This window comes from Bison bison, unplaced genomic scaffold (genome assembly GCF_000754665.1).
Source record: "Bison bison bison isolate TAMUID 2011002044 unplaced genomic scaffold, Bison_UMD1.0 scf7180017864146, whole genome shotgun sequence".
In the NCBI taxonomy this organism is placed as follows: domain Eukaryota; kingdom Metazoa; phylum Chordata; class Mammalia; order Artiodactyla; family Bovidae; genus Bison; species Bison bison.
The window spans coordinates 12,686,002-12,699,106 of NW_011494718.1; positions in this window are offsets into that span (position 1 = coordinate 12,686,002).

The window sequence follows — 13,105 nt, forward strand, 5'->3', positions numbered from 1 at the left end:
TTGTCTTCTGGATGCGACAGTTCAAGAATCTTATATTTCCCACCCCCACCTCCTTTCTCTTTTCAGAGCCCTCTCCTTGGAAGGGCATTTTAAGACTTTTTTGAGCCTTATCCCAAGACAGTATGTGAAGGATGAATGGCTTGTGGGATAGCTACTAATGCCAGATAGCAGGTGTCTTTGAAAAAAATTTAATTGAGGGAAGACAGTGGTGATGGAGGTATGTGGTTTTTTAAAGCTGGTAACTGTTGACAGCAGTCATCCTCCATTTATCCAGTCCTGTGGTCTCACATCTCATATTTCATTCACAGGATAGCTTGAATATTCCACCCAGGGAAAAGATGATGCTTTGGTTCTCAAAAAGAATCACCTGTAGACTTTGCCCAATGGTCCTGCTTTAACAGACCCTGGCCCATGCCATGGTTGTAAAATGAAGTTAAACTTTGGATGGCTCCTCCTATTTATAAGAGACTTGTAAGTCCTCCACATAGAATTTTTTCCCAGGCACGTAGGAAGCTACAAGAAATACAGTATAAATGAGAAGCAAGTGGAGAGAGTCTGTAGAGAGCTAGGGATGAAGGAATCAACCCTAAAGAAGAGGGAGCTAGCCGGGCCCTGCCATCTAATGGGAGAAACTAACAAATCTGTGGCTCGCCCTGCTCAAGTGTGGCCAGCACAAGTCTTCACTGCTGTCTGGGCTGCACCCTGTCATTTCTTAGCCCATGGGCTGGGGGCTGTCTCCAAGAATCCCTTTGCAGGTGGGCGTACCATGCTTTCTGAGACTCTTAGGAATCAGATCCAGAGGCTCAGGATCTAGATGTGCTAATGGCCTCACATAGCAGGCCTCTGGGGAGCCCCACCACTCCCCACCATCACCTCCTTGTCTTCCAGGCTATGTGATTGCTCCTCCCCTTCCAGCTGTCCTGGGTCACAGCCTGGCATCCCAGGAGCCAGCCAGTGAGTTCTGTGTCCCTGCCTCAGAGTCGTTTAAAACCTGTCCTGAGTTTGATATCAGAAAGCCAGGTGGAAGGCCTGCCCTTTTTAAACTCCAAAAAACAGGTACGGAACAAAGTTGATTTTGTAGGACCTGGGTGAATGTCCTCCATCCGGCACGTTCTGCAGCTGTGAGCATTAGGGAAGCTGGTTCCCCACCTGGCGTGTTGCTGGTTTTTCATCTGCCCCTCCCCCGTCCACCCTTTGCCACATACGTGAGTGGCCTCGTGACTGACTTGGTCTCTCCCCATTTCATGAAATGGGGGAAAGGCTGTGCTTCGGGCATGATGTAATAGGTGCTCCTGTAGGTGTGCCCGGATGGCAGCAAGGGAGGGAGGGTTCTGGTTTTCCTTCAAAAGGAAATATGAATTTGGGGGGAGCGGGTGTGAATTTTCATTTCAGAGCATCTAACAAGAGAGTGGTTTCAGATGGAAAATGGTTCCAAGCCTGGAGCATAAAGATGCCTCTCTGTGTGAAGGGGGAGTGGGTATGTAGGTGTGTGCCCATGAGAGGAACTGACAGGAAACTTGAACTGATCTGAAGGTCAAAAAAAGGAACCTGAACTGGAGTTCAGAACTGCCAGGTGATTGGGGAGTTTGGGCTTTGCTTGGTTCTGCCTTTCAGAAGAAGTCTTTGAGTAAGAATGCTCAAGCCAGTTGAACAAGCAGCTCTTGTTTAAGTTGCTGGCATCGGGTCAGGTGCAGGCCAGGTGATCAGTGCCAGCAGGAACCTTGGGTTGTAGGCACCTTTCAGTCCGGTGTTGTGAGCCCCCCAGGCCGCCGGCAGAGCACTCACATGGTTAAGTGATGAGCCCTGTGTGCTTTATCCCAGAAAGCCCCTTAAGGCTCCTCATGGGTTCTCCCTGCTTGCGTTCTAGGTGTGTTGTTAGTGAGTTTACAGACAACCAAAGTGTATTCCATATTTCTCAAAATGTTACAACCAAAATTCACCCAGGAGAGTGAACCCTACCACCCATGTGTTCCCAAAGCCACAACCTCACACGGGAGCCAGGCAGCAGGGTAATGTGGTGAGCAAGCCTGCTTCCTCCATGGGTGTGAACCCCCAGGTATCCCCCAGCGCTGAGGTTCTGGACACTGGCTGGGCCCCCAGGGATCGGGCTATGTGCTCCCAGCACAGGCTATCCATATGTTTCAGCACTCAGAATCCTGGAGGAGGCAGCCTCTGCTGACCGAGGTGATGGCTATCTCTCAGAGCTTTGAGGGGATCCCAAGGAACTGGGGGATATTCACTTCAGGCTCAGAGGCAGTAGAATTAAAAAACCCAGTGGTCCTGAGAGCTTATCAGCAACTCAAGTCCCACCTCAGCACAGCCTCCTCCAAGTGCTGGCCTCAGGATGGCCTCTGGTGGAGCAGGCATCTTCCCCTACAGAGTCCCCAGGCGCCATATTTAAATGTCCCTGAGATGACTGCTCCATCCTTCTGAGCATCTGCTCGGCGTGTTATGTTCACGGGCATTAGGAACAGGCATGTGACAGAGCATCTGTGAACTGAAGAAACAAACACTACAAAGAGAGAGTTATTCTCTGTAAAGAGGTTCGGCTTTGCCTTCCTCAGAGCCCCCTCCCACCCCCATAGGCGTCCCAGTCGTGTGAGCAGCTCCTGATTCCACAAAGCATGCAGCTGGGTCTCCCTTGGCTACCTTCTTTCCGAGCTGATAAAGCTGCAAGGAAGTGGGATAGCCGAGTTCTGCCCTGGGTCGTGATGTCTTTATTGATCTGGTCACATAAATTTTTTTTTTTTATTATTCACCAGAAATAAACTTGTAAAGGACTGAACCCGTGTGAAAGTCTCACGGGAATGGGAACATGGAAAAGAGGAAGAGGAGACTGTGTCTTTATCATGTGAGAGAAACTCCCCTTTGAGCACTAGCTCTGTAGTCACCAACCTGTGTTAGAGGAGGGGAGAGAGTGAGTGTGTGTGTGAGTGAGGGAGAGAGAGACCAAGGTAAAGCCACAGGGAACCACTGAATTCCATACAGCATTGTTGACTCTGGAGGAAATCCAAGTAAGAAATAGACCCTAAGTAGGAAGATGCTATTATCCTCCTCCTAAAGAAGCAGGGTCCCAGACAAGGAGTTCAGGCCGTGGGACCACACACATCCCCTGATGCGAAGGTTGCACAGCTGGATGCCCTGTGCAGATGTTCTTCCGTGAACCTGACTCGGAGCCTGACCCCAGAAGATCATTTTACCTTCAGCAGCCGAGGCAGAAAGGCAGCCTCCAGAGATTGTGACCCCTCCTTCCTGTAGAGAGTGGGCACGCAGGTTGTTTGGCCAGAGTCCTTGTTTGGGGGAACCAGACTTGGCGAAACTGTGCGTCATTTCTAGTCTGTGAGAGGGTAATGTCAAAGATTCACCATAGCGACGGAGAGAATGTCACCACTATGTCTGACAACTAAGAGGCTTTTTCCTCTTAAAATGGTGATTTAGAATCACTAAGCCCATTAGTCATGTTTTTCTATCTTTGACTTAAAAATGGGGGTGGGACTATCAGAGAAAGGAAGGTGGGAAGTCTGAGATGTGCGGTCCAAGAGTGGGTGAGGGGGTGCCCATGTTTGTGGGGTGTCCTGGATGGACTGCACTGGACATGCAACCCTCTCAGCCCTGGCCAACAATGGGGAAGGTGCTGTGGCTGTTTTTCAGAGGGACAACAACTCAGGAAAGTTGGGCAGTGGTAGGCGTGAGATTGGAAGCTGTGGGAATTCACACCCTCTGCAGCTAAATCAGGCTGATTACAATCAAAGATTATAAAAAATTACTCACTGCCCCGTCACCTACTATGTGCAGCACACTGGGGCCCCTATCTTATTCCTGGAAAAGGTCACAGTCCAGGGAGGACAAACCTGAGCCCAGGCCAGGGGACAAAGAGGGCAAAACCCTGAAAAGGAACAGCCTTCGCGCAGAGGGCGTTTGGCCTGACTCCTGATGAATCGGCATTCCCAGGCAGAGAAGCTGGGGGAGAAGGTGAAGGCAGCGTTCCAGGCAATGGGAAGGGCACATGCAAAGACCCAGATTCATGAGGAGTTGGTTGCTTAGGGGGACAAGTAAGGGTTCAGTGTGGTCAGGGATAAGGGCGAGCGGCATGGAGAGAAAGGTGGCCAGGAGCCCAAGGAGGGCCTTGCTCAGGCCAAGGCACTTGGGACAGTTAGCTGATGAATCGCTCTGTGGGGGCATCAGAAGAGAGATTCTGTCTTCACAATCCAAGTGTGGGGATGACCTGACCGTGGTCAGTAACTCAGGAGTAAGTGGGTCCCAAGCTGCTGGGCCTGAGATGTTCAGAGCAAGGAAAGAGGATGGGAGGCAAGCCACCAAGCCTCTCAGGGAGATCCCATAGCAGGAAGGACAGGCTTTGCTTAGAGGGGAGAGGGGGTTTTGTCTCCAGATGCCTGGCACTTACTGAACTACTATACCAGTAGGTACTTGTGCCCAGGCGTGGGCCTTTATTACCCTGAGTCTCCACCACAACATGTAAAGCATGACCCACGTTGCTGTTTACTTCCCAGGCAAGAATCCTGGAGTGGGTTGCCATTTCCTTTCCCAGGGGATCCCAACCCAGGGATCGAACCTGTCTCCTTCATTGCCAGGTGGGTTCTGTACCACTGGGAAACCTGGGAAGGCCAAAGCATAGGCAGTCTTTCATGCTTATTGTATAGATAAGGGTGTTCTTGCCTGAAAAATCCCATGGACAGAGAAGCCTGGCAGGCTACAGTCCATGGGGTCACAAAGAGTCAGACATGACTGAGCACACACACAGATATAGGTAAGACTGTTAGGTCTTTTGCCTAAGAGAGGTTAGGTCATTTGCCTAAGGCCACACAGCCAACAGAACTGGGATCTCCCAACCACGGTGTTAAGATCACACACCAGTGGCCAAGCAGAAGCTGAAACTCCAGTTTGTTTCCAAAGCTCATTTTTAGCTAAGAGTTGATGGAGAAGCTATCTGAGCCTGGCAGATTGGATGGAAATTAGGCAGAGGTAAAGAGAAAGACCTTGGAGCAGAGGGAACCACGTGTCATGTGGTAGAGCCTAGGACGTCCAAGAAGGGGGCTGCTGGGCAGGTGGGGTGGGGGGTCGAGGGGACAGTAGGGGCCACAGGAGTCGGTGGTGAGTCTGCATCTGTATGAGGGTCACTGAATGGGCACCTGGCAAGGAGCTTTTCTTTTTTAATGTACAGGTTACCACAAGCCTGGCTTGGCTCTACTCTTACCTGGTGTCTCAAAAATCCTGTTTGGGGGTCTTTTTCTCTCAGATCACAATTCTCTACGGAGTCTAAACCACCAGCGTTCAAGAGTAACCCTGTGGTTCAGAGCAATTCAACCATATGTTTTTGTTTGAACACTCTCCACCCTGAGCAGGGCAGGATTCCGGCAGGTTTGCTCCTTGAATATCCCAAAGCAAGAAGCGCTCAGTGCCCGGAGGCAGAAGTGCCCGGTGGGTCTGGCAACTTGTGTGTGTGTGTGTTGGGCATAGAGGTGGGGGATGGGTACAGGCCATCATTAACAGCTTCCTGTCCGCTTGGGCCTCTCTCTCCAGGGACTTTGCTGCCGCTGCTGCTAAGTCACTTCAGTCGTGTCCGACTCTGTGCGACCCCATAGACGGCAGCCCACCAGGCTCCTCTGTCCCTGGAATTCTCCAGGCAAGAATACTGGAGTGGGTTGCCATTTCCTTCTCCAATGCGTGAGAGTGAAAAGTGAAAGTGAGGTCGCTCAGTCGTGTCCGACTCTTAGCGACCCCATGGATTGCAGCCCACCAGGCTCCTCCATCCATGGGATTTTCCAGGCAAGAGTACTGGAGTGGGACTCTAGAACTTACTTTTTAGAAAGAGAATCCTGGTCAGTAAAGCCCAGAACTGAATGTTGAAGAAGTTCTTACTGGGTTCTCTGAGAGGCGGGCCATGTTGTAATTGTGGCAGCCCAGGGTGAGCCAGGCTCCCCGGTCCTGTGGTCCTAGCACCCCGATACTGTCGGGGCGTTCAAGGAGAAGCAGGAAGGAAGAGGCAGACCGGACTCCATGGGCATGAGGGAAGATGAAAATGGAAAGAGACTAAAAGGCGCAGTTGTACCCTTCAAACCTTCCTGAAGAATGCAGTCTCCTGCGAGGAAGGTGAGACTAGTGCGAGTTGCCTTCTGCTGGGCTGAGGGCTGGGAGGGTGCGGGGCATCAGGGCACGAGCAACAGTGTGGGCTAGCGGGGAGGCCAGCAGGGGAGACCCGCAGTTGATGGAAAACAGTTGGGCTGGGCTAGCTGCCAGGAGCAGGGAGGACATTGGGGGCCTAGGCCTGCAGGCAGGAAGGAGCAGGTGGAGAGAGAGTACCACAGAGAGGCCGAGAGCTGGGGAGAGGAGTTGGGGCAGAGGTGTGCTCTGTGGAATCAGAGCTTCATCATCCGAAAGGAAGGAGAAGACAGAGAAGCAGAGGAGAGACGCAGCAAAGCTTTCAGGCTGGCTGCACTCTGCCTCAGGGCCACAATCTTCACGCTTGCCCTTTATGTCTGCCAGCTCACCATGTGCTCACCTGATGCGTGGGATGTTTGTGCACCGTGGAGCCCATTCTCGGTTTGCATCCTAGAGGGCCCCCTGTCTGCAGATTAGATGGCTCCAGCCAAAGCCCTCCTGCCACTGGGGCTGTTCTGGCTTCCCAGGAGGAAAGCCGTCAGCACCCAAGATTGTCTTCTCTGTTAGGTGTCCTGGCAGGTTGTGACCACAGGGGGCAGTGTGGTTCCATGGGACACTAATAGAGCATTCCTGTTTTCCTTAAGGAAAACAAGAGGACATTTTGTGGGCAAATAAATGTAAGAATCATTGTATTAAATTTAGACAAACAAATGTCTTAATTCTCTATAAGGTGTCTTGGGGCCTGTAAGATGCATATATTCGGCTGGCCAAAAAGTTCGTTCAGAAAACCCCAACAAACTTTTTGACCAACCAATACATTGGCTACCTCCAAAAGGAGCATTTGACATATGGTTTTGACCCAGTTTTTGTTTTTGTTTTTGCTCCTTGAAGCACTTTTTATTTTTATTCCAGTATATTTTGAGGGACAGATGTTCTAAGGATCGTGCCTTGGGAAACCCTGTCCTAAAATTCCAGTGGAATTACTCTTTTGTGCCCCTGCCCCCTTAGCACACGTGGCTGGTGCTCTGTCTAGCGTTACTAGGTAATATTTCGTCTGTGCAGCAGCCTCATCTAGGTCACAGGCAGGGATCATATCTTGTCACATGTAGCTTTTCCAGCACCTAAAACTGAGCTGTGGATATGTGAGAAATTCAATGAAGATTGATTGCCCGGGTGATCGTCAGACCATGCAGTTTGCAATCAGTGTTTATGACCTGGGGATCAGCTGTCTTGGACTCCAGCTTGGATTTGAACTTGAATAGGGAGAAAAAAAAAAAACCCAGTCATACAGCTGTTCCTTCCCTTCCCACACCCTCATGGGGCCCCACCATGCCAGAGGGCAACACTTTTGCTAAAATAATTCCTCAGAAAATTGCTTTCCTGGGATTCCCTTCCTAAGACAGCTGCAAGGAAGCACAACTTGATCCTATATATCCTGAAACCTCCTGGTAACACCGTTGTTCAGAAAAATCCAGAAGATGGGCGCCAGCCAGTAGGGGGTTGTTAATAAAATATTGAAAACACCTCAGATGCTGTGAGCTGATGGCTGTAAAATGGTGCTCATGGCCCAAATCCCAGCGGAATGTGGAGGCCATCTGGAAAAAAGGGAAAGGCTGAGCTGGAGGTTTCTTTAATAAAGCCAGAGTTTCCCCTTGCAGCTGAAGGGCACCTGAAATGTGACTCTCCAACCCCTCTTCCTTCCTTTTTCTCGCCTCATAAGGCAGCACGGTGAGGTGAAAAGAGCACACCTGGGGGGCTCTGGACTTAAGAGAGACGTGACTTTCAGCCAGTTACTTCCTTCCAAGCCTGTGGGGATATGGACTGAACACTGTACTTCACCTCCCAACATCTGCTTATCCTGCGGAGCCGCAGCAGTAATTTGGGAGAGTTGATCGGCAAGTCTACAGCTGGCCTGATTAGTCCAAGTGTTGGGGGAAACACGGGCTGGAACTGCCCACCCTGGCCAGGGGCAATGAATTATCTCATATGCATGACTTACCTCACATCAGGAAGTCCTGGTGAGGAATGCATAACTACCAAGCTACCACCAACTGGAAGAATACAGGAAAGGTCAAAAGGAGAGAGAAGACTCCGGTCTATTTGTCTTGCCAACCTCCCAGAAGCCTTCTCATTGGAATCCATCTTGGCTGAGCGATGCGCGTGCCACTAGGAAGAACCCTGAGTCATAGTAACTGGCCAGAGACAACCCGGAAACTAACCCCATTACCATAAAACTCAAGGGCCATGTGGCAGAGACGTTCTCCTGGGTTCTCTTACCCTGCTGCTCTCCACCCAGGCACCCCTTCCCAATAAAGTCTCTTACTTTGTCAGCACATGTGTCTCTTTGGACAGTTCATTTTTGAGTGTTAGACAAAAGCCCACTCTCAGACCCCGGAAGGGATCTCCCTTCTTGCAACACAATGACAGCATCATTCCTCCCAATGGTGATTGGTTCTCAGATGAACTAAAACCTGGTTTGGCCAAGGAACTGGGAAGAAGTGTCTGCTGGGGCATCAGCCTCCCCACCCTGCATCAGGGTTGGATCAAGAAACCTCTTCTGACCACAAGTAAAACCAGCCTCTGGATGGAGCCTTCACCAAGGATGGCAAAGATAATCAAAGAATCTGGGTATTTGGTGACATTGTTGATCAACATGTCTAATTCTTTCATACATCCTAGTCCCTAACCACATACATTCCTGCCATATTTAAGCCAGCCTGAGTTGCCAACACAGTGTAATTGATCCCAGGCAGCAGTCACGTGCGGAAAGGCCAGCAAGCATCTGGTCACAGAGTAGGCATTCAGTAAAGTTTCCTTTTTGCCTCATGCCTACATAAATGCAATCTTGAGAAGGTGTCCCAAGAAAATCCCATCTCTTCCACTTTCAAGAGTTAAATCCTGTGAGCCTAATATGGCGCTAGACTCATGGCAGGTCTTCAGTAAGTATTTGAATGACTCTTAACCTGGGACTCACCTCTAAATGGTGATGTTGGCCATGCCTGGACTCCAGCTTATGGCTGGCTCAGTGGGAATGGAAGTAATAATAGATGTGCATGTGAAGAGCAGAGGTCTCAGTCCCATTTCTTGACTCTGGGACGAGCACCAGGAGCACAGGTCCTCCACTTCCTCCACCCCCAGTCTCCATGCCTGCTCTCTCGGACATCTGCCACTGGTAAGGTGGTGCCGTCTGTGGCCAATCACCTACAAAGCAAACCATCCGAGGAATGTCTGGTATGCAGGGTTATGTGGTATGGCGTGGGTTTGTTTTTTCTGTTCATCACTTGGCAAGGGAATCCTGAACTATTTTGTCTGGAGGCACAAGCATAGAGCTGAGGACCCCAGGGGAGTGGAAATTAGAGGGAGGGAGCGGGACGGTTCGGCCTCTATTCCTGCATCTGGGATTGCGTGGTGCCATGGTCTACCTGGTATTGTTTGCTCAGGCTCTGGCTTTTTCCTCTGGCCCCCCAGTGGAAGTCAAGTTGAAATACAGAAGCAGGAGTAGCAGCAGCAGGAGGAAGACGCTTCCTTGGGAAGGAAAGTTATAGGGAGAATAAGACAGGCAGGAAGCTGAGCCGTTTATAACACAGATTCAGTGTCTGGCTCCTGGGCTTTGTGTAGGGGACAGAATGTGGCCTGGGAGTCATGGGATTTGGGTTCTGGCTCTAGCTGAATGATCCTGGGAACATTGCTTGACTTCTTGGAACCTCTTTGTTTTCAAAACAAACCTTTTCAAAGGTTTTCTGCCCTCTCAGTAGGTGAATACACCCAGAGAGAAGACTCTTCGAACACCCAGCATGACCACTGCATCTTGGTAGATCTGATATTGGAGGTCTCCATTTGTATCCATGGATGAGGGTGTCAAAATATAATTTTAAACGCTAAAAAACATGAATCTTATACAAATATAGAGTGAACATACATCAAGGATTTATTGAATTCATTCATGAAGGAATCAGCAGAATGGCAAGTTTCATTCAAAAGGAAAAATATTAATCATTGCTGGAATAGAGTATGTGGGTTATCACTGTTAAATTAATTATTTTATAAGGCAGTGAAACTATAACTGTTGGGTTGTAATCTCTTCTTCCAGACAAAATCATGGTGCCTCTGTAAGACAAGAATTAGCTGTCAATACTGTCAGTCTCCTATGATTTCACATCCATTTGAAGTAATCCAGTACTTCAGTCAACTGGTAAATAGAAGGTCAAAACAAAGGAATATATCCCTAGAAAACTCGATAAGCCTCTGGTGTGTCTCCATGCAGTTCTTTTTCCTAACTCCAAGTTTTGGATGCTTGAGCTGATGACCACCACCCCGCCAAGGCTGTTGTAACCTAGAAGAGCGTGATAATTCACATTAGAAGACCACCAGGTTCAAATTGTGGCCCGCCACTCTGTGTGCCTATTCACCTCTATACCTCTGAGCCATAGTTGCATCATCTAAGATTTTTCAAGTTAGGATAACAATACCCTCTCTTCCATCTCACAGAATTTTTGCAAGGATCAAATAGGAGTGAATAAAACAGCAGATGGGGTCAGTCATTGTTCTGGCTTTTGATTTATGGCGGACCAGCCACTGGGCTCAGCCCCGGCATGTGAAACGAGGCCTTTGATGAAAAGCAGGCTACACTGCGAAGCCCTTAACTCTCTGGGATGATCCAGCAAACTGTGGTGCCTCCAAACGAGCGGGCATCACCTTCATGCCAAGCTAGGAGAACAAGGATTGCAAGAGCCTTTGAAGACCTTAGTCATGTAAGGGTCAGAACCGCTGTGAAGGCTGCTTGTCACAGTGAAGCTTTGGAGGGACACCTCATCGAGGGTCATCTCCTCAGCCATCCCAGTGTGAGCTCAGACGCAGGCGTCTGTCACTGTCTTAACCAGGGGCTGGCAAACTTCTACGGTGGGGCCAGATGGTGGATATTTAGGCTTGGCAGGCCACACATAGCATCTGTTGTTGCATCGCCTTTGTTTTTATTTTTGTCTTTTTAAAATGTAAAGGCCACTTTTGGGCTCCCCAACTGTATAAAAGTAAACAGCAAGCTGAATTTGGCCCACAGGCTACAGTTTGCCAACCCAGGTGTTACTAGCTTCGGAGGCAAGCGAACTGCCCCCCAATCCTGTTGTCTTCGTTTTGCAGCCATGTGAGCTTAGGCGAGCTTCCTTATCTCCTTGAGCCTGAATGTCCTTGTTAACATTTTTTCGCAAAATACTGGCTGCTCATCTACTGTCTTGCCAAGCACCAGTGTTTATGAGGCTGAAATAAAATGAAAAAGTCCCAGCATGTCCAAGGAATGTGGCAGGAGGCTTCGCTGCTATTGCCTAAACTGACAGTGGTTTGGACTCCCCTGAGCCAAGGAGGGTCACAAAAGGGGAGTTTGGTTCCATGACGATGGCCTGGAATCAGGCAGGGCTACGTGACAACACCCCAAGACTCAGATTCAGTTTGTCCGAGGTGGGTGCTGAGCATCAGTATTTTTCTAAAGGCTTCCTTGATGAGTCTGACCTGCAGCCAAGGATGAGAACTCTGCCCTGCATGAGTCACCCACTCACCGGTACACAGACGTCTGCTCCAGGTGGGCTGAAAGCTGTTGTCCATGAAGACAGCGTGGTGCCTCTGCTGGCCTCATTCCCACCCGCATCCAGCTAAGCCTGGTGTCCTTCAAAGCAAAGCCTTTCCCCAGTCCACTGTGGGTCAAAGTCCAGCTCCGGGCATCAGCTCGGAAGACTGTTTGATGTCAAAATCAATAACAAGTGTTTTACAGAGAGCACAGAAATGGCAACAGTAGTGGTGGCCAGATCTCCTGCTGTGACCGCCTCAGGGAAGGAAGCTGGCCTTTCAGGGCAAGGCCTAATGCAGGCCTGTTGTCTGACATGTAGACTAGCCCCCCTCTCCAAGCCCTAATCATAGACTCAGAGACTGAGGCTCAGAGAGGTCACCTAGCTGGCTCAAGGCCACAGAGCTAAGCAACGGTTTTGATAAAGAGAGACGTGCAATGAACCTCCAGTGAGAAGATTCCTCCTGTGAATTACACTCCTGTGGTATTATTGAAACACTTCCCTTTATGGCATTTTCTTTGTGACCGTGAGATCAAAACATTTATGCTGAGAATATCCAAGGGGCATTTTTTTTTTAATCTCAAAGGCTTATGGTTAACTCTTATTTAAAAGAAGTAAATTCCTCCTCCCTTTATGGGAATTCAGACCCTGGGCAGTTCTGAGAGGGAGCTGTCCAAGTTGTCATGAATTTGCTTTTATGCAATAAATACATTCCTGAAGACTGGATAAGTAAAATTACTACTTCATAATTTAAAGGGGATTCCTGTGCATGTTTCAGAGTTTTGTTTGTTTTGTTTTAGAAATAGGAGAATCCTTCTGCAAGAAGAATCATTTACCTCTATTTGGTTTGCAAATCTGGATTTTGGCGTATTGGGTTTTCTTAATTACTTCTGTAATTTTGACCGTTTCTTTACTGACAGTTCTTCAGTTCTTACAGATGGAGTCTGTGCTTTGTGAATACCAACTCTTTAGTTCCTAGATGAAGCAGTAAATGTTTCTTCAGCACCCTTGTGCCAGTCGTTGCTGGCCCAGATCACATCCACTGCCTGGTTCACCACTCAGCAGTTCTGCAGCATGAGTTGTATTGGCTCCATTTGATAGATAAAGATGCTAAGGTACAATATCTTTATCTGCTAAAGGGTAGAAATGGCATTCCGACCCAGTTCCGTCTGATTCCAGGGCAAGTGGTCTTTCCAAACCAAGAAGCCCACGGTTTTTCTCATCATTGAAAAACGAAAACAAAGAAACTCCATCCTCCATGCCTGCGTCCTCTGTGTGAACACACTGAACACTGGCTGTGTATCTAGGAAACTGGAGTGCTGGGAAGTGGATGGAGTCAGGGGACCTGTCTTCATATCCTGGCTCTTGGGTCCATGTGTAACTCACCTACCCTCAGTAGATCTCAGCCTTCCAAGTGATGAGGTGGGAAA